At 37.7% G+C, this 19507-nt stretch overlaps 1 long non-coding RNA gene across 2 annotated transcripts; it reads right to left on the reverse strand.

Moving 5' to 3' along the window:
- Positions 1-1144: 1144 nt before the first annotated feature.
- Positions 1145-19289, reverse strand: LOC144085902 (uncharacterized). Of its 2 annotated transcripts, XR_013304284.1 has the most exons (3): positions 18912-19289; positions 18036-18115; positions 1145-3643 (listed from the first exon to the last, which is right to left on the reverse strand). It is a non-coding gene; the product is annotated as an uncharacterized LOC144085902 (long non-coding RNA). The 2 variants fall into 2 exon arrangements; XR_013304283.1 differs by having other exon boundaries at positions 18036-19289.
- Between the last annotated feature and the right edge of the window lie 218 nt (positions 19290-19507).

Genomic DNA, 19507 nt, shown 5'->3' on the forward strand with positions numbered 1-19507 from the left:
GACCATGTATAGTAAGGCTTTTTTTAAAAATAAAAAATGACCATGTATAGTAAGGCTTTTTTTTTTTTTAAATAAAAAATGACCATGTATAGTAAGGCTTTTTTCAAAAAAATAAAAAATGACCATGTATAGTAAGGCTTTTATCTTTAAAAAAATGCGCATGTATAGTAAGGCATTTTTTCTTAAAAAATGACCTTCTATAGCAGACCTGGGCAATTCATTCCACAAAGGGCCACAGTGGGTGCAGGTTTTCGTTCCAACCCATAAGAGGAAACCTTTCCACCAATCTGGTATCTTAGAATTGCAATCAGTGGTTTGCAGCCAGGTGCTTCTTGTTTCAGCAGAAATCTAATTAGTTAAACTGTCTGTGCTGGGTCTTTTGGAACAAGAACTTGCACCCACAGTGGCCCTCGAGGACCGAATTGCCCAGGTCTGTTCTAAAGTAAGGCTTTATTTCTTTAAAACAATGACAATGTACAGTGAGGCTTTTTTCTTAATGATTTAATGTATGGTAAGGCTTAAAAAAACATGTATAGTAAGGCTTTTTTTAAATGCCCATGTATATATAGTAAGACATTAAAAATGACCATGTATAGTAAGGCCTTTAAAAAAATGACCATGTATAGTAAGGCCTTTAAAAAAATGACCATGTATAATAAGGATTTAAAAAAAAAAAGACCATGTATAGTAAGGATAGAAAATTACAAAAAAAACATGTATAGTAAGGCTTTTTTTAAATGCCCATGTATAGTAAGCCTTTTTTTAAAGAAAAAAATGACCATGTATAGAAAGGTCATATTCATTTAAAATGATTATTTCAGCACTTTGACACTAGTTTTTATAAAATATTATTCCAGTATGTAAAAATAATGTAAATGTATATTTTATGCCGCAGTGTGCAGAATATGCAAAAATAAAAACACACTTTAAATAAAACACTTCTAAGGCACTAAATACTAAATGAGGAAAATCATTTGCCTATTAATATAACAATATAACTCCATATTAATCCACTAAAATGCATGAAAAAATGTGCTTTTGTGCTCAGATATTTTGCATTTACGTATTACATTGACAAACGAATGCATTTCAATGTGACAAATTTCACATTAGAAAATCAGGTGGTAAGTTATAACGTGATAGGTTTCACATTAAAACATCATAAATGAATGTATTAACAATGTGAATTTCCCAGTTTCAGTGACTGAAACAGAATTAAAACTGAGACATGATTTCCAGCTAATGGTTACATTATTTCTGCAAAAACATGGCAGCCATCAGCATTTACCATCAATAACGGGAGATGAATAGCATTTTATTGAATCCATGTTGCAACACCAGTGGGGTGAAAAAAAACTACAAAAACTGCAACTGCTCGACTGCATATTCAAAATTGTCTTGTACAAAAATGAAGTTCTTTTGCAGATAGTATTTTTAAAATCACAGTGGTGGTGAACGTATACCATGTCTTTGTAAGCAGTTGCTGTCACTTCAAGCTGATTTACATGGCTCCTGTTGTTATCAAAGAAAAAACAACCATGGCACTTCCTGTTTGGAAAGGAAGCAGCCTGGAAAATCACAATGAGGTGCTTGATTTAGTCGAGTCGTGCAGCTTGATGAAGTCAAACGTTTGTTTAAGACTCCCATTGTCGACAAAAAAAAAATGCAGGAAACAGGATAGACACTAAGCACACACAATTTTCTTTACAAGACAGCGTTTTTTTCTTTTTAGTGTCCACCCAAAAAGAAGACTTTATCCACGGCAACAACGCACTCGTAAACGAACAAACTAATTTAAATTAACTTGGATTAATATATACAGACACACTCAAACATACGTTTAATGTAACTTTACTCAAAACTAAATTCAGTTTTTTTTTTAACCTTCGTTCTGGGCGGGTTAGCTGTTTGCCACGCCTCCACCCCCACGTTTGCTACCGATGGGCTGTTTGCTGTTGTATTCCCTTCAAAATATTCCGAAAATGATGCACACAAATGTCCTCACAATAGGATAACGCACGACCACTTGCCAACGAGAAGTAGTCTTGAATGAGCGATCGCAGGACTAGCAGGCTAAGGAAGGAATAACAGCCTACTCGCGTATTGATTGTGGGTAATGAAGTTTTATTCTAAGAAAGGGTGCCATTGCCTATCGGTGTTGTGTTACCCAGAAATCCCTCTTTTTGCCCATGCATGCGCGTTGTGCGTTTCCTGGTCGATGCGTAGGAGAAACTAGTCTGAATAAATTGTTCAGTGCTCCTAGATATCTGTTATACACGAAAGAGATGTGGCAAAAAAGACAGTGCGCTACAATGATAAACAGCCTATCATGTCATGGCCACCTGGCTTGGTCGCATCTCGGAATTTTGATCGTATCTAGGGCATATTATTCGATCGAAATTTTGATCGTACCTCGAGCATGTCGTAGGTAGAGCTGATCGTAGGTCGAGGTACCACTGTATACTATACTCTAAATAAAAAAAACTGCTACTTTAACCAATCCGATTTCGAGTTGGCGACCCCAAGGCCTTCTCATAGGCGTAGGAATACGTCACCGCTTTCACAAGCTATGATTGGCTAGTGATAGAGTGGACGAGCCAAAGCTAATAAATCATCTGTAGCGAGCTGCACAAGCAAATATATTGTTGTGTTGATTTAATAGCGTTTTTGTCAAACCACAATGGCTGAAGATTTAAATGCACTTTATTATGAAAACAATGTATTTTTGTGTGCCTATTTTTAATAGGCGTGACCGAGGTCAGAGTTCAAATGGCCACCGCCATCTTTCAAAATGGCGGATGGGCCAGGAGTCAGTACGGGAGTGGACAGCAGAGCAGCTCAGAAGTGACGATTTACCGAAGAAAGACCTGATAAAGCTCTCACTGGACAATGCAGCGCATTCGGTAGGTACGTTGTCATTTGGGAATTTCTAAGCCCCATGTCTCATTTTAAGAGTGCTTTTTGACGCGAGCGTGCTTCGTTCGCGTGATGTAGCCCCACGTGGATGAAGACCGAAAAGTGTTTGCAAACAAATTGACTACATTGCGTTACCTATAGCTCTTTATCTTTAAAAATAAATCATTCCATTGTGTGTTTCAGTTCCTCAACCAGCATAGACTTTTGGGAAACATCAAGGATGTGGCCAAAACGGCCAAAAAGGAGCAGCTTGCCGACGCCATAATGAGCTATTTGTCAGCAAAGTGAGTCATTTTAAAAAAAAAAATACTAGTTTCTATTTTCTCTATCCGTGTAATAATTGTCAGCATTCAGTATTCCAGGCTTTCCTCAATTAGCTTGTTTTTATTATTATGATACATTCAAATTTTGAATGAAAACACACTAACTGGTCTAGTGTTGATTTTAATAGCAAGAACCTGTGTGGATAACTTGCACCCACACAAGTACTATCAGTGGAGGTGTAAGGAATAAACAGTACACTTATAGAATATAGCCTGATGCATGCAAGAAAAAAAGGAAAAGTTATCATATGCAGAAACTGGAGATTCAACAGAAAGGCTTAGGTGGTTTCTTTTTTGGAACTAGTTTTACCTTGATCTGGTCCAGTCTCCTCTCCTGTAGCCTCAAGGGTGTGAGTGTTTTGGGCAGGCAGGAAGAGCTGCATGTTGATGCTAAACAGGGAAAACTTGCAACAAAAAAAGCAAAAGTTATACATTAATACCTCGACATACAAGCAATTTGAGGCACGAGTAAAATTGAGCAAATATGTATATAGTAAGGCTTTTTTCTTTAAAAAATCGACATAGTATAGTAAGGCTAAGAAAGTCGGAGAATAAATCTGACTTCTGATTCTTCTCCTAGTTATTGCTGCGGTCCAGTGGCAAAAATATTGGTTCAGAACTTGAGGTGGGAATCAGGAGTGAGTTCAATTCCACTCTTTGCAATTCTCAAATTGTTTATTGAGGTAATGAAAAGGATAGATATAACTTCCAATCACATCATTTCAGAAGTCAGTGTGGTCCAGTGGCAAAGACAGTGGGTCAGAACTTCAGGTGGACTCAAGTTCAAATCAGGAGTGAGTTCAATTCCACTCTTTGCAATTCTCTAATTGTTTATTGAGGTAATGAAAAGGATAGATATAACTTCCAATCACATCATTTCAGAAGTCACTGTGGTCCAGTGGCAAAGACAATGGGTCAGAACTTCAGGTGGACTCAAGTTCAAATCAGGAATGAGTTCAATTCCACTTGTTGCAATTCTGAAATTGTTTATTGAGGTAATGAAAAGGATAGATATAACTTCCAATCACATCATTTTAGAAGTCACTGTGGTCCAGTGGCAAAGACAATGGGTCAGAACTTCAGGTGGACTCAAGTTCAAATCAGGAGTGAGTTCAATTCCACTCTTTGCAATTCTCTAATTGTTTATTGAGGTAATGAAAAGGATAGATATAACTTCCAATCACATCATTTCAGAAGTCACTGTGGTCCAGTGGCAAAGACAATGGGTCAGAACTTCAGGTGGACTCAAGTTCAAATCAGGAGTGAGTTCAATTCCACTGTTTGCAATTCTCTAATTGTTTATTGAGGTAATGAAAAGGATAGATATAACTTCCAATCACATCATTTCAGAAGTCACTGTGGTCCAGTGGCAAAGACAATGGGTCAGAACTTCAGGTGGACTCAAGTTCAAATCAGGAGTGAGTTCAATTCCACTCTTTGCAATTCTCTAATTGTTTATTGAGGTAATGAAAAGGATAGATATAACTTCCAATCACATCTTTTTAGAAGTCACTGTGGTCCAGTGGCAAAGACAATGATTCAGAACTTCAGGTGGACTCAAGTTCAAATCAGGAGTGAGTTCAATTCCACTCTTTGCAATTCTCAAATTGTTTATTGAGGTAATGAAAAGGATAGATTTAACTTCCAATCACATCATTTCAGAAGTCACTGTGGTCCAGTGGCAAAGACAATGGGTGAGAACTTCAGGTGGACTCAAGTTCAAATCAGGAGTGAGTTCAGTTCCACTCTTTGCAATTCTCAAATTGTTTATTGAGGTAATGAAAAGGATAGATATAACTTCCAATCACATTGTTTCAGAAGTCACTGTGGTCCAGTGGCAAAGACAATGGGTCAGAACTTCAGGGGGACTCAAGTTCAAATTAGGAGTGAGTTCAATTCCACTCTTTGCAAATCTCTAATTGTTTATTGAGGTAATGAAAAGGATAGATATAACTTCCAATCACATCATTTCAGAAGTCACTGTGGTCCAGTGCAAATTCAATGGGTCAGAACTTCAGGTGGACTCAAGTTCAAATCAGGAGTGAGTTCAGTTCCACTCTTTGCAATTCTCAAATTGTTTATTGAGGTAATGAAAAGGATAGATATAACTTCCAATCACATCATTTCAGGAGTCACTGTGGTCCAGTGGCAAAGACAATGGGTCAGAACTTCAGGTGTACTCAAGTTCAAATTAGGAGTCAGTTCAATTCCACTCTTTGCAATTCTCTAATTGTTTATTGAGGTAATGAAAAGGATAGATATAACTTCCAATCAAATCATTTCAGAAGTCACTGTGGTCCAGTGGCAAAGACAATGGGTCAGAACTTCAGGTGGACTCAAGTTCAAATCAGGAGTGAGTTCAATTCCACTCTTTGCAATTCTCTAATTGTTTATTGAGGTAATGAAAAGGATAGATATAACTTCCAATCACATCATTTCAGAAGTCACTGTGGTCCAGTGGCAAAGACAATGGGTCAGAACTTCAGGTGGACTCAAGTTCAAATCAGGAGTGAGTTCAATTCCACTCTTTGCAATTCTCTAATTGTTTATTGAGGTAATGAAAAGGATAGATATAACTTCCAATCACATCTTTTTAGAAGTCACTCTGGTCCAGTGGCAAAGACAATGGTTCAGAACTTCAGGTGGACTCAAGTTCAAATCAGGAGTGAGTTCAATTCCACTCTTTGCAATTCTCAAATTGTTTATTGAGGTAATGAAAAGGATAGATATAACTTCCAATCACATCATTTCAGAAGTCACTGTGGTCCAGTGGCAAAGACAATGGGTGAGAACTTCAGGTGGACTCAAGTTCAAATCAGGAGTGAGTTCAGTTCCACTCTTTGCAATTCTCAAATTGTTTATTGAGGTAATGAAAAGGATAGATATAACTTCCAATCACATTGTTTCAGAAGTCACTTTGGTCCAGTGGCAAAGACAATGGGTCAGAACTTCAGGGGGACTCAAGTTCAAATTAGGAGTGAGTTCAATTCCACTCTTTGCAAATCTCTAATTGTTTATTGAGGTAATGAAAAGGATAGATATAACTTCCAATCACATCATTTCAGAAGTCACTGTGGTCCAGTGCAAATACAATGGGTCAGAACTTCAGGTGGACTCAAGTTCAAATCAGGAGTGAGTTCAGTTCCACTCTTTGCAATTCTCAAATTGTTTATTGAGGTAATGAAAAGGATAGATATAACTTCCAATCACATCATTTCAGGAGTCACTGTGGTCCAGTGGCAAAGACAATGGGTCAGAACTTCAGGTGTACTCAAGTTCAAATTAGGAGTCAGTTCAATTCCACTCTTTGCAATTCTCTAATTGTTTATTGAGGTAATGAAAAGGATAGATATAACTTCCAATCAAATCATTTCAGAAGTCACTGTGGTCCAGTGGCAAAGACAATGGGTCAGAACTTCAGGTGGACTCAAGTTCAAATCAGGAGTGAGTTCAATTCCACTCTTTGCAATTCTCTAATTGTTTATTGAGGTAATGAAAAGGATAGATATAACTTCCAATCACATCTTTTTAGAAGTCACTGTGGTCCAGTGGCAAAGACAGTGGTCCAGTGGCAAAGACAATGGTTCAGAACTTCAGGTGGACTCAAGTTCAAATCAGGAGTGAGTTCAATTCCACTCTTTGCAATTCTCAAATTGTTTATTGAGGTAATGAAAAGGATAGATATAACTTCCAATCACATCATTTCAGAAGTCACTGTGGTCCAGTGGCAAAGACAATGGGTCAGAACTTCAGGTGGACTCAAGTTCAAATCAGGAGTGAGTTCAATTCCACTCTTTGCAATTCTCTAATTGTTTATTGAGGTAATGAAAAGGATAGATATAACTTCCAATCACATCTTTTTAGAAGTCACTGTGGTCCAGTGGCAAAGACAATGATTCAGAACTTCAGGTGGACTCAAGTTCAAATCAGGAGTGAGTTCAATTCCACTCTTTGCAATTCTCAAATTGTTTATTGAGGTAATGAAAAGGATAGATTTAACTTCCAATCACATCATTTCAGAAGTCACTGTGGTCCAGTGGCAAAGACAATGGGTGAGAACTTCAGGTGGACTCAAGTTCAAATCAGGAGTGAGTTCAGTTCCACTCTTTGCAATTCTCAAATTGTTTATTGAGGTAATGAAAAGGATAGATATAACTTCCAATCACATTGTTTCAGAAGTCACTGTGGTCCAGTGGCAAAGACAATGGGTCAGAACTTCAGGGGGACTCAAGTTCAAATTAGGAGTGAGTTCAATTCCACTCTTTGCAAATCTCTAATTGTTTATTGAGGTAATGAAAAGGATAGATATAACTTCCAATCACATCATTTCAGAAGTCACTGTGGTCCAGTGCAAATACAATGGGTCAGAACTTCAGGTGGACTCAAGTTCAAATCAGGAGTGAGTTCAGTTCCACTCTTTGCAATTCTCAAATTGTTTATTGAGGTAATGAAAAGGATAGATATAACTTCCAATCACATCATTTCAGGAGTCACTGTGGTCCAGTGGCAAAGACAATGGGTCAGAACTTCAGGTGTACTCAAGTTCAAATTAGGAGTCAGTTCAATTCCACTCTTTGCAATTCTCTAATTGTTTATTGAGGTAATGAAAAGGATAGATATAACTTCCAATCAAATCATTTCAGAAGTCACTGTGGTCCAGTGGCAAAGACAATGGGTCAGAACTTCAGGTGGACTCAAGTTCAAATCAGGAGTGAGTTCAATTCCACTCTTTGCAATTCTCTAATTGTTTATTGAGGTAATGAAAAGGATAGATATAACTTCCAATCACATCATTTCAGAAGTCACTGTGGTCCAGTGGCAAAGACAATGGGTCAGAACTTCAGGTGGACTCAAGTTCAAATCAGGAGTGAGTTCAATTCCACTCTTTGCAATTCTCTAATTGTTTATTGAGGTAATGAAAAGGATAGATATAACTTCCAATCACATCTTTTTAGAAGTCACTCTGGTCCAGTGGCAAAGACAATGGTTCAGAACTTCAGGTGGACTCAAGTTCAAATCAGGAGTGAGTTCAATTCCACTCTTTGCAATTCTCAAATTGTTTATTGAGGTAATGAAAAGGATAGATATAACTTCCAATCACATCATTTCAGAAGTCACTGTGGTCCAGTGGCAAAGACAATGGGTGAGAACTTCAGGTGGACTCAAGTTCAAATCAGGAGTGAGTTCAGTTCCACTCTTTGCAATTCTCAAATTGTTTATTGAGGTAATGAAAAGGATAGATATAACTTCCAATCACATTGTTTCAGAAGTCACTTTGGTCCAGTGGCAAAGACAATGGGTCAGAACTTCAGGGGGACTCAAGTTCAAATTAGGAGTGAGTTCAATTCCACTCTTTGCAAATCTCTAATTGTTTATTGAGGTAATGAAAAGGATAGATATAACTTCCAATCACATCATTTCAGAAGTCACTGTGGTCCAGTGCAAATACAATGGGTCAGAACTTCAGGTGGACTCAAGTTCAAATCAGGAGTGAGTTCAGTTCCACTCTTTGCAATTCTCTAATTGTTTATTGAGGTAATGAAAAGGATAGATATAACTTCCAATCACATCTTTTTAGAAGTCACTGTGGTCCAGTGGCAAAGACAATGGTTCAGAACTTCAGGTGGACTCAAGTTCAAATCAGGAGTGAGTTCAATTCCACTCTTTGCAATTCTCAAATTGTTTATTGAGGTAATGAAAAGGATAGATATAACTTCCAATCACATCATTTCAGAAGTCACTGTGGTCCAGTGGCAAAGACAATGGGTGAGAACTTCAGGTGGACTCAAGTTCAAATCAGGAGTGAGTTCAGTTCCACTCTTTGCAATTCTCAAATTGTTTATTGAGGTAATGAAAAGGATAGATATAACTTCCAATCACATTGTTTCAGAAGTCACTGTGGTCCAGTGGCAAAGACAATGGGTCAGAACTTCAGGGGGACTCAAGTTCAAATTAGGAGTGAGTTCAATTCCACTCCTTGCAAATCTCTAATTGTTTATTGAGGTAATGAAAAGGATAGATATAACTTCCAATCACATCATTTCAGAAGTCACTGTGGTCCAGTGCAAATACAATGGGTCAGAACTTCAGGTGGACTCAAGTTCAAATCAGGAGTGAGTTCAGTTCCACTCTTTGCAATTCTCAAATTGTTTATTGAGGTAATGAAAAGGATAGATATAACTTCCAATCACATCATTTCAGGAGTCACTGTGGTCCAGTGGCAAAGACAATGGGTCAGAACTTCAGGTGTACTCAAGTTCAAATTAGGAGTCACTTCAATTCCACTCTTTGCAATTCTCTAATTGTTTATTGAGGTAATGAAAAGGATAGATATAACTTCCAATCAAATCATTTCAGAAGTCACTGTGGTCCAGTGGCAAAGACAATGGGTCAGAACTTCAGGTGGACTCAAGTTCAAATCAGGAGTGAGTTCAATTCCACTCTTTGCAATTCTCTAATTGTTTATTGAGGTAATGAAAAGGATAGATATAACTTCCAATCACATCATTTCAGAAGTCACTGTGGTCCAGTGGCAAAGACAATGGGTCAGAACTTCAGGTGGACTCAAGTTCAAATCAGGAGTGAGTTCAATTCCACTCTTTGCAATTCTCTAATTGTTTATTGAGGTAATGAAAAGGATAGATATAACTTCCAATCACATCATTTCAGAAGTCACTGTGGTCCAGTGGCAAAGACAATGGGTCAGAACTTCAGGTGGACTCAAGTTCAAATCAGGAGTGAGTTCAATTCCACTCTTTGCAATTCTCAAATTGTTTATTGAGGTAATGAAAAGGATAGATATAACTTCCAATCACATCATTTCAGAAGTCACTGTGGTCCAGTGGCAAAGACAACGGGTCAGAACTTCAGGTGGACTCAAGTTCAAATCAGGAGTGAGTTCAATTCCACTCTTTGCAATTCTCAAATTGTTTATTGAGGTAATGAAAAGGATAGATATAACTTCCAATCACATCATGTCAGAAGTCACTGTGGTCCAGTGGCAAAGACAATGGGTCAGAACTTCAGGTGGACTCAAGTTCAAATCAGGAGTGAGTTCAATTCCACTCTTTGCAATTCTCTAATTGTTTATTGAGGTAATGAAAAGGATAGATATAACTTCCAATCACATCATTTCAGAAGTCACTGTGGTCCAGTGGCAAAGACAATGGGTCAGAACTTCAGGTGGACTCAAGTTCAAATCAGGAATGAGTTCAATTCCACTTGTTGCAATTCTGAAATTGTTTATTGAGGTAATGAAAAGGATAGATATAACTTCCAATCACATCATTTTAGAAGTCACTGTGGTCCAGTGGCAAAGACAATGGGTCAGAACTTCAGGTGGACTCAAGTTCAAATCAGGAGTGAGTTCAATTCCACTCTTTGCAATTCTCAAATTGTTTATTGAGGTAATGAAAAGGATAGATTTAACTTCCAATCACATCATTTCAGAAGTCACTGTGGTCCAGTGGCAAAGACAATGGGTGAGAACTTCAGGTGGACTCAAGTTCAAATCAGGAGTGAGTTCAGTTCCACTCTTTGCAATTCTCAAATTGTTTATTGAGGTAATGAAAAGGATAGATATAACTTCCAATCACATTGTTTCAGAAGTCACTGTGGTCCAGTGGCAAAGACAATGGGTCAGAACTTCAGGGGGACTCAAGTTCAAATTAGGAGTGAGTTCAATTCCACTCTTTGCAAATCTCTAATTGTTTATTGAGGTAATGAAAAGGATAGATATAACTTCCAATCACATCATTTCAGAAGTCACTGTGGTCCAGTGCAAATACAATGGGTCAGAACTTCAGGTGGACTCAAGTTCAAATCAGGAGTGAGTTCAGTTCCACTCTTTGCAATTCTCAAATTGTTTATTGAGGTAATGAAAAGGATAGATATAACTTCCAATCACATCATTTCAGGAGTCACTGTGGTCCAGTGGCAAAGACAATGGGTCAGAACTTCAGGTGTACTCAAGTTCAAATTAGGAGTCAGTTCAATTCCACTCTTTGCAATTCTCTAATTGTTTATTGAGGTAATGAAAAGGATAGATATAACTTCCAATCAAATCATTTCAGAAGTCACTGTGGTCCAGTGGCAAAGACAATGGGTCAGAACTTCAGGTGGACTCAAGTTCAAATCAGGAGTGAGTTCAATTCCACTCTTTGCAATTCTCTAATTGTTTATTGAGGTAATGAAAAGGATAGATATAACTTCCAATCACATCATTTCAGAAGTCACTGTGGTCCAGTGGCAAAGACAATGGGTCAGAACTTCAGGTGGACTCAAGTTCAAATCAGGAGTGAGTTCAATTCCACTCTTTGCAATTCTCTAATTGTTTATTGAGGTAATGAAAAGGATAGATATAACTTCCAATCACATCTTTTTAGAAGTCACTCTGGTCCAGTGGCAAAGACAATGGTTCAGAACTTCAGGTGGACTCAAGTTCAAATCAGGAGTGAGTTCAATTCCACTCTTTGCAATTCTCAAATTGTTTATTGAGGTAATGAAAAGGATAGATATAACTTCCAATCACATCATTTCAGAAGTCACTGTGGTCCAGTGGCAAAGACAATGGGTGAGAACTTCAGGTGGACTCAAGTTCAAATCAGGAGTGAGTTCAGTTCCACTCTTTGCAATTCTCAAATTGTTTATTGAGGTAATGAAAAGGATAGATATAACTTCCAATCACATTGTTTCAGAAGTCACTTTGGTCCAGTGGCAAAGACAATGGGTCAGAACTTCAGGGGGACTCAAGTTCAAATTAGGAGTGAGTTCAATTCCACTCTTTGCAAATCTCTAATTGTTTATTGAGGTAATGAAAAGGATAGATATAACTTCCAATCACATCATTTCAGAAGTCACTGTGGTCCAGTGCAAATACAATGGGTCAGAACTTCAGGTGGACTCAAGTTCAAATCAGGAGTGAGTTCAGTTCCACTCTTTGCAATTCTCAAATTGTTTATTGAGGTAATGAAAAGGATAGATATAACTTCCAATCACATCATTTCAGGAGTCACTGTGGTCCAGTGGCAAAGACAATGGGTCAGAACTTCAGGTGTACTCAAGTTCAAATTAGGAGTCAGTTCAATTCCACTCTTTGCAATTCTCTAATTGTTTATTGAGGTAATGAAAAGGATAGATATAACTTCCAATCAAATCATTTCAGAAGTCACTGTGGTCCAGTGGCAAAGACAATGGGTCAGAACTTCAGGTGGACTCAAGTTCAAATCAGGAGTGAGTTCAATTCCACTCTTTGCAATTCTCTAATTGTTTATTGAGGTAATGAAAAGGATAGATATAACTTCCAATCACATCTTTTTAGAAGTCACTGTGGTCCAGTGGCAAAGACAATGGTTCAGAACTTCAGGTGGACTCAAGTTCAAATCAGGAGTGAGTTCAATTCCACTCTTTGCAATTCTCAAATTGTTTATTGAGGTAATGAAAAGGATAGATATAACTTCCAATCACATCATTTCAGAAGTCACTGTGGTCCAGTGGCAAAGACAATGGGTGAGAACTTCAGGTGGACTCAAGTTCAAATCAGGAGTGAGTTCAGTTCCACTCTTTGCAATTCTCAAATTGTTTATTGAGGTAATGAAAAGGATAGATATAACTTCCAATCACATCATTTCAGAAGTCACTGTGGTCCAGTGGCAAAGACAATGGGTCAGAACTTCAGGTGGACTCAAGTTCAAATCAGGAGTGAGTTCAGTTCCACTCTTTGCAATTCTCAAATTGTTTATTGAGGTAATGAAAAGGATAGATATAACTTCCAATCACGTCATTTCAGAAGTCACTGTGGTCCAGTGGCAAAGACAATGGGTCAGAACTTCAGGTGGACTCAAGTTCAAATTAGGAGTGAGTTCAATTCCACTCTTTGCAATTCTCTAATTGTTTATTGAGGTAATGAAAAGGATAGATATAACTTCCAATCACATCATTTTAGAAGTCACTGTGGTCCAGTGGCAAAGACAATGGGTCAGAACTTCAGGTGGACTCAAGTTCAAATCAGGAGTGAGTTCAATTCCACTCTTTGCAATTCTCTAATTGTTTATTGAGGTAATGAAAAGGATAGATATAACTTCCAATCACATCATTTCAGAAGTCACTGTGGTCCAGTGGCAAAGACAATGGGTCAGAACTTCAGGTGGACTCAAGTTCAAATCAGGAGTGAGTTCAATTCCACTCTTTGCAATTCTCAAATTGTTTATTGAGGTAATGAAAAGGATAGATATAACTTCCAATCACATCATTTCAGAAGTCACTGTGGTCCAGTGGCAAAGACAACGGGTCAGAACTTCAGGTGGACTCAAGTTCAAATCAGGAGTGAGTTCAATTCCACTCTTTGCAATTCTCAAATTGTTTATTGAGGTAATGAAAAGGATAGATATAACTTCCAATCACATCATTTCAGAAGTCACTGTGGTCCAGTGGCAAAGACAATGGGTCAGAACTTCAGGTGGACTCAAGTTCAAATCAGGAATGAGTTCAATTCCACTTGTTGCAATTCTGAAATTGTTTATTGAGGTAATGAAAAGGATAGATATAACTTCCAATCACATCATTTTAGAAGTCACTGTGGTCCAGTGGCAAAGACAATGGGTCAGAACTTCAGGTGGACTCAAGTTCAAATTAGGAGTGAGTTCAATTCCACTCTTTGCAATTCTCTAATTGTTTATTGAGGTAATGAAAAGGATAGATATAACTTCCAATCACATCATTTTAGAAGTCACTGTGGTCCAGTGGCAAAGACAATGGGTCAGAACTTCAGGTGGACTCAAGTTCAAATCAGGAGTGAGTTCAATTCCACTCTTTGCAATTCTCTAATTGTTTATTGAGGTAATGAAAAGGATAGATATAACTTCCAATCACATCATTTCAGAAGTCACTGTGGTCCAGTGGCAAAGACAATGGGTCAGAACTTCAGGTGGACTCAAGTTCAAATCAGGAGTGAGTTCAATTCCACTCTTTGCAATTCTCAAATTGTTTATTGAGGTAATGAAAAGGATAGATATAACTTCCAATCACATCATTTCAGAAGTCACTGTGGTCCAGTGGCAAAGACAACGGGTCAGAACTTCAGGTGGACTCAAGTTCAAATCAGGAGTGAGTTCAATTCCACTCTTTGCAATTCTCAAATTGTTTATTGAGGTAATGAAAAGGATAGATATAACTTCCAATCACATCATGTCAGAAGTCACTGTGGTCCAGTGGCAAAGACAATGGGTCAGAACTTCAGGTGGACTCAAGTTCAAATCAGGAGTGAGTTCAATTCCACTCTTTGCAATTCTCAAATTGTTTATTGAGGTAATGAAAAGGATAGATATAACTTCCAATCACATCATGTCAGAAGTCACTGTGGTCCAGTGGCAAAGACAATGGGTCAGAACTTCAGGTGGACTCAAGTTCAAATCAGGAGTGAGTTCAATTCCACTCTTTGCAATTCTCTAATTGTTTATTGAGGTAATGAAAAGGATAGATATAACTTCCAATCAGATCATTTTAGAAGTCACTGTGGTCCAGTGGCAAAGACAATGGTTCAGAACTTCAGGTGGACTCAAGTTCAAATCAGGAGTGAGTTCAATTCCACTCTTTGCAATTCTCTAATTGTTTATTGAGGTAATGAAAAGGATAGATATAACTTCCAATCACATCATTTCAGAAGTCACTGTGGTCCAGTGGCAAAGACAATGGGTCAGAACTTCAGGTGGACTCAAGTTCAAATCAGGAGTGAGTTCAATTCCACTCTTTGCAATTCTCTAATTGTTTATTGAGGTAATGAAAAGGATAGATATAACTTCCAATCACATCTTTTTAGAAGTCACTGTGGTCCAGTGGCAAAGACAATGGTTCAGAACTTCAGGTGGACTCAAGTTCAAATCAGGAGTGAGTTCAATTCCACTCTTTGCAATTCTCAAATTGTTTATTGAGGTAATGAAAAGGATAGATATAACTTCCAATCACATCATTTCAGAAGTCACTGTGGTCCAGTGGCAAAGACAATGGGTCAGAACTTCAGGTGGACTCAAGTTCAAATCAGGAGTGAGTTCAGTTCCACTCTTTGCAATTCTCAAATTGTTTATTGAGGTAATGAAAAGGATAGATATAACTTCCAATCACATTGTTTCAGAAGTCACTGTGGTCCAGTGGCAAAGACAATGGGTCAGAACTTCAGGGGGACTCAAGTTCAAATTAGGAGTGAGTTCAATTCCACTCTTTGCAAATCTCTAATTGTTTATTTAGGTAATGAAAAGGATAAATATAACTTCCAATCATGTATAGGCGGGCCGCCTCGTGGTGTAGTGGGTAAGTCACCTGCCTGCGACGTGGGTGTCGAGGGTTCACGTCCCGGTGTCGCCAGTCAACGACTGTATGGTGTCGGCAGTCGGCCGAAGGCCGACTGTCGAACACCACCAGGAACCCCCCCTCCCAACTGTCTTCCGGTCAGCCGAAGGCTGACCGGAAATATTGTTTTGCTGAAAAAAATGACTAAGTCTTTATTTGAATGAAAAAAGGATTACCCATTTACTGAACTACTAGTGTAGTCATTAGTCAAACGAGAGCGGGATTCGAACCGCATTTCCCACGTGGCAGTCAAATCCACTAACTTGAGGTCTGTCTGACCCATTGTCTTTGCCACTGGACCACAGTGACTTCTGAAATGACATGATTGGAAGTTATATTTATCATTTTCATCACCTCAATAAACAATTTGAGATTTGCAAAGAGTGGACTTGAACTCACTCCAGATTTGAACTTGTGTCCAACTTCAATTTTAACCCATTGTTCTTGCCACTGGACCACAGTAAAGTTGGAAGTTGTATTTATCCTTTTCATTACCTCAATAAACAATTTGAGAATTGCAACGAGTGGAATTGAACTCACTCCTGATTCCCGCCTCATGTTCTGACCCAATGATTTTGCCAGTGGACCACAGCAACAACTAGAAGGTGAAGAATCAGAAGTCAGATTTATTCTCCGACTCTCTTAGTCTTACTTGCTATGTCATTTTTTTAAAGAAAAAAAGCCTTACTATACTATGTCGTTTTTTAAGAAAAGAAGCCTTACTATACAATATCGTTTTTTAAGAAAAAAAGGCTTCCTCTACTATGTCGTTTTTCAAGAAAAAAAGCCATGCTATACTATGTCGTTTTTTAAGAAAAAAAGCCATACTATACTATGTCGTTTTTTAAAGGAAAAAAGCCATACTATACTATGTCGTTTTTTAGGGAAAAAGCCTTCCTCTACTATGTCGTTTTTCAAGAAAAAAAGCCACGCTATACTATGTCGTTTTTTTAGGAAAAAAAGCCTTACTATACTATGTCGTTTTTTAAGAAAAAAAGCCTTACTATACATGGTCTTTTTTAAACAAAAAAGCCTTACTATACATGGTCATTTTTTAAGAAAAAAGCCTTACTATACATGGTCTTTTTTGTAAATAAAAAGCCTTACTATACTATGTCGTTTTTAAAGAAAATAAGCCTTACTATACTATGTCGTCTTTAAAGAAAATAAGCCTTACTATGCTATGTCGTTTTTTAAAGGAAAAAAGCCATACTATACTATGTCGTTTTTTAGGGGGAAAAGCCATACTATACTATGTCGTTTTTTTTAGGGAAAAAGCCTTCCTCTACTATGTCATTTTTCAAGAAAAAAAGCCATGCTATACTATGTCGTTTTTTTAGGGGAAAAAAAGCCATACTATACTATGTCGTTTTTTTAGGAAAAAAAGCCTTACTATACTATGTCATTTTTTAAGAAAAAAAAGCCTTACTATACATGGTCTTTTTTAAACAAAAAAGCCTTACTATACATGGTCATTTTTTAAGAAAAAAGCCTTACTATACATGGTCTTTTTTGTAAATAAAAAGCCTTACTATACTATGTCGTTTTTAAAGACAAAAAAGCCTTACTATACTGTGTCGTTTTTAAAGAAAATAAGCCTTACTATACTATGTCGTCTTTAAAGAAAAAAGCCTATACTATGTTGTTTTTTAAGAAAAAAGCCCTACTATACTATGTCGTTTTTTACGAAAAAAAGCCTTACAATACTATGTCGTTTTTTTTAAGAAAAAAAGCCCTTACAATACTATGTCATTTTTTAAGAAAAAAAGCCTTACTATACTATGTCGTCTTTTAAGAAAAACGCTTTACTGTACATGGTCGTTTTTTTTAAATAAAAAAGCCTTACTATACATGGTCATTTTTTAATAAAAACCCTTAATATACATGGTCATTTTTAAAGAAAAAAGCCTGACTATATATACATAGTATTTTTTTTTTAAACAAATAAAAGCTTTACTTTACATAGACCACTTTTTTTTTAAGAAAAAGCCTTACGATGTCCAGCCATTCAAGTCATTTTGCATGCCAGCTTTACATTTGTACCAAATCTCGGGGTATTCTTTGCTCAGTTATGAAGCACGTCTAATAAGATGAATAAATATTTGACATTATCGTCGACAAGGAAAAAGAGTGTCGCCAAACTTTCGTCAAAACATATACGTACGAGCATACAGCTAGTTATTTGTTACTCTGTTAACAGATGGCAAATTAGAACAAATAAAAATGTTGTTCCAATCCAATATCTGGTTTTTGGTGTTTTTTCAGAGGGTTGGAACAAACTAATTTGTTTTAGTTCATTTCTATGGGAAACATTAATTTGAGATACGAGTAAATCGACATACGAGCTCAGTCCCGGAACGCATTAAGCTCGTATCTCGAGGTACAATTGTATATAGAGAGTGGAGATTGAATTAGGCCTAGGTGTTTTTTTCTTTTTTGGGGAAATAGTTTTACCTTGATTTGGACCAGTCTGCTCTCCTGTAACTTCAAGGGTGTGAGGGTTGTGCGCAGGCAAGAAGAGCTGCATGTTGATGCTAAACAGGGAAAACTTGATTTAACCAAGCTATTTTGGAGCCAAACAATTATTACAGGAAAGAGAAATCTTACAAGAAATTTAATAAACGATCAAGATAAAAAATGAATGAAAGTTAGTGAGTGCTCCGTGCTATTTTCCCTTTTCCAGACAAGGTGTTTAAATATACAGACTGATGTTAACAACTAGGAGAAATTTACAAATTACAAATTGGAAACGGGTATTTAGCACTCGCAGTGAAAACTAGTATTACTTACAACACACCAGGAACTAAGTCGTGCCTCTGGATGTCACTTTCGATTGAGCCTTTACGCAGCAAACTGTCCGTTGATGTCTCGGCTTTGTTTGATTAAATTAAAAAGACACGACTACACGACTCAATAATGGAGTGACAACTGACAACATATTTTTTAAGTCAAATGGGAAGCGTCGGCGTGACGCTAATGCTAAGATAACTAGTCACATGAAGCACACAGTCGATGGGGAAAAGGAGCCCAAACTTAAATGATCGACGATGTGTTCAACCTGGCATTAAACTAACAGATTTGTTGGCGTTTTTGGCTCAATTGATTCCAAAAAAATCTTCCAGTAGCGTGATAAAAACGCACTTAGGCCAGTACATTGCTCAACACCTTACCTCGTTGGCGTGCTAGTCGTCCATCAACATAAGAAATGGCTGCTCGAAAGGACGAGGTACTGCGCATGTGCCTAATTCACGCAGGTGCGTCGACAATAGGTGTAACCACGCCCATATTGTCCCGTCATATTGAATGTAGAAAAGATGGTGGCTTGCTTACCGTGCTCCATGAAGTGGTTTGTCCTCCCAACTCAATGTCCATGTTTTGAAGATGACGTAGAATAGTCGTGATTTTTGTGGTATTGATGCTATAAAACAGTGTGTGTCAGTACACATTTTTAATTAGTATTTTACATCAACTCACCTTTATTCGAGGCCCTCTTAGTCCATTAAAAGTTTAACATTTGAAACACAAAGAATGCTTCATTGTGTCCTCTCATTTTCTGAACAGCTTTATCCTCACTAGGGTCGCGGGGGGTGCTGGAGCCTATCCCAGCTGACTTCGGGCCAGAGGCGGGAGACACCTTGAATTGGTGGCCAGCTGATCGCAGGGTACAAGGACACAATTTTGAATTGAATGCTTTTATTGTCATTATACAAGTATAATTAGATTTAAAGCTTTCACCACGTAGTGCACAAATAACAACAGACAACCATTCACGCTCACACATACCTAGGGGCAATTTAGTGTCCAATCAGCCTACCATGCATGTCTTTGGAATATGGGAGGAAACCAGAGCACCCGGAGAAAACCCACGCCAGCCTCGGGAGAACATGCAAACTCCACACATTTGGACCGAGCTGGATTTGAACCCA

The sequence above is a fragment of the Stigmatopora argus genome, chromosome 12 (genome assembly GCF_051989625.1).
Source record: "Stigmatopora argus isolate UIUO_Sarg chromosome 12, RoL_Sarg_1.0, whole genome shotgun sequence".
Lineage (NCBI taxonomy): Eukaryota > Metazoa > Chordata > Actinopteri > Syngnathiformes > Syngnathidae > Stigmatopora > Stigmatopora argus.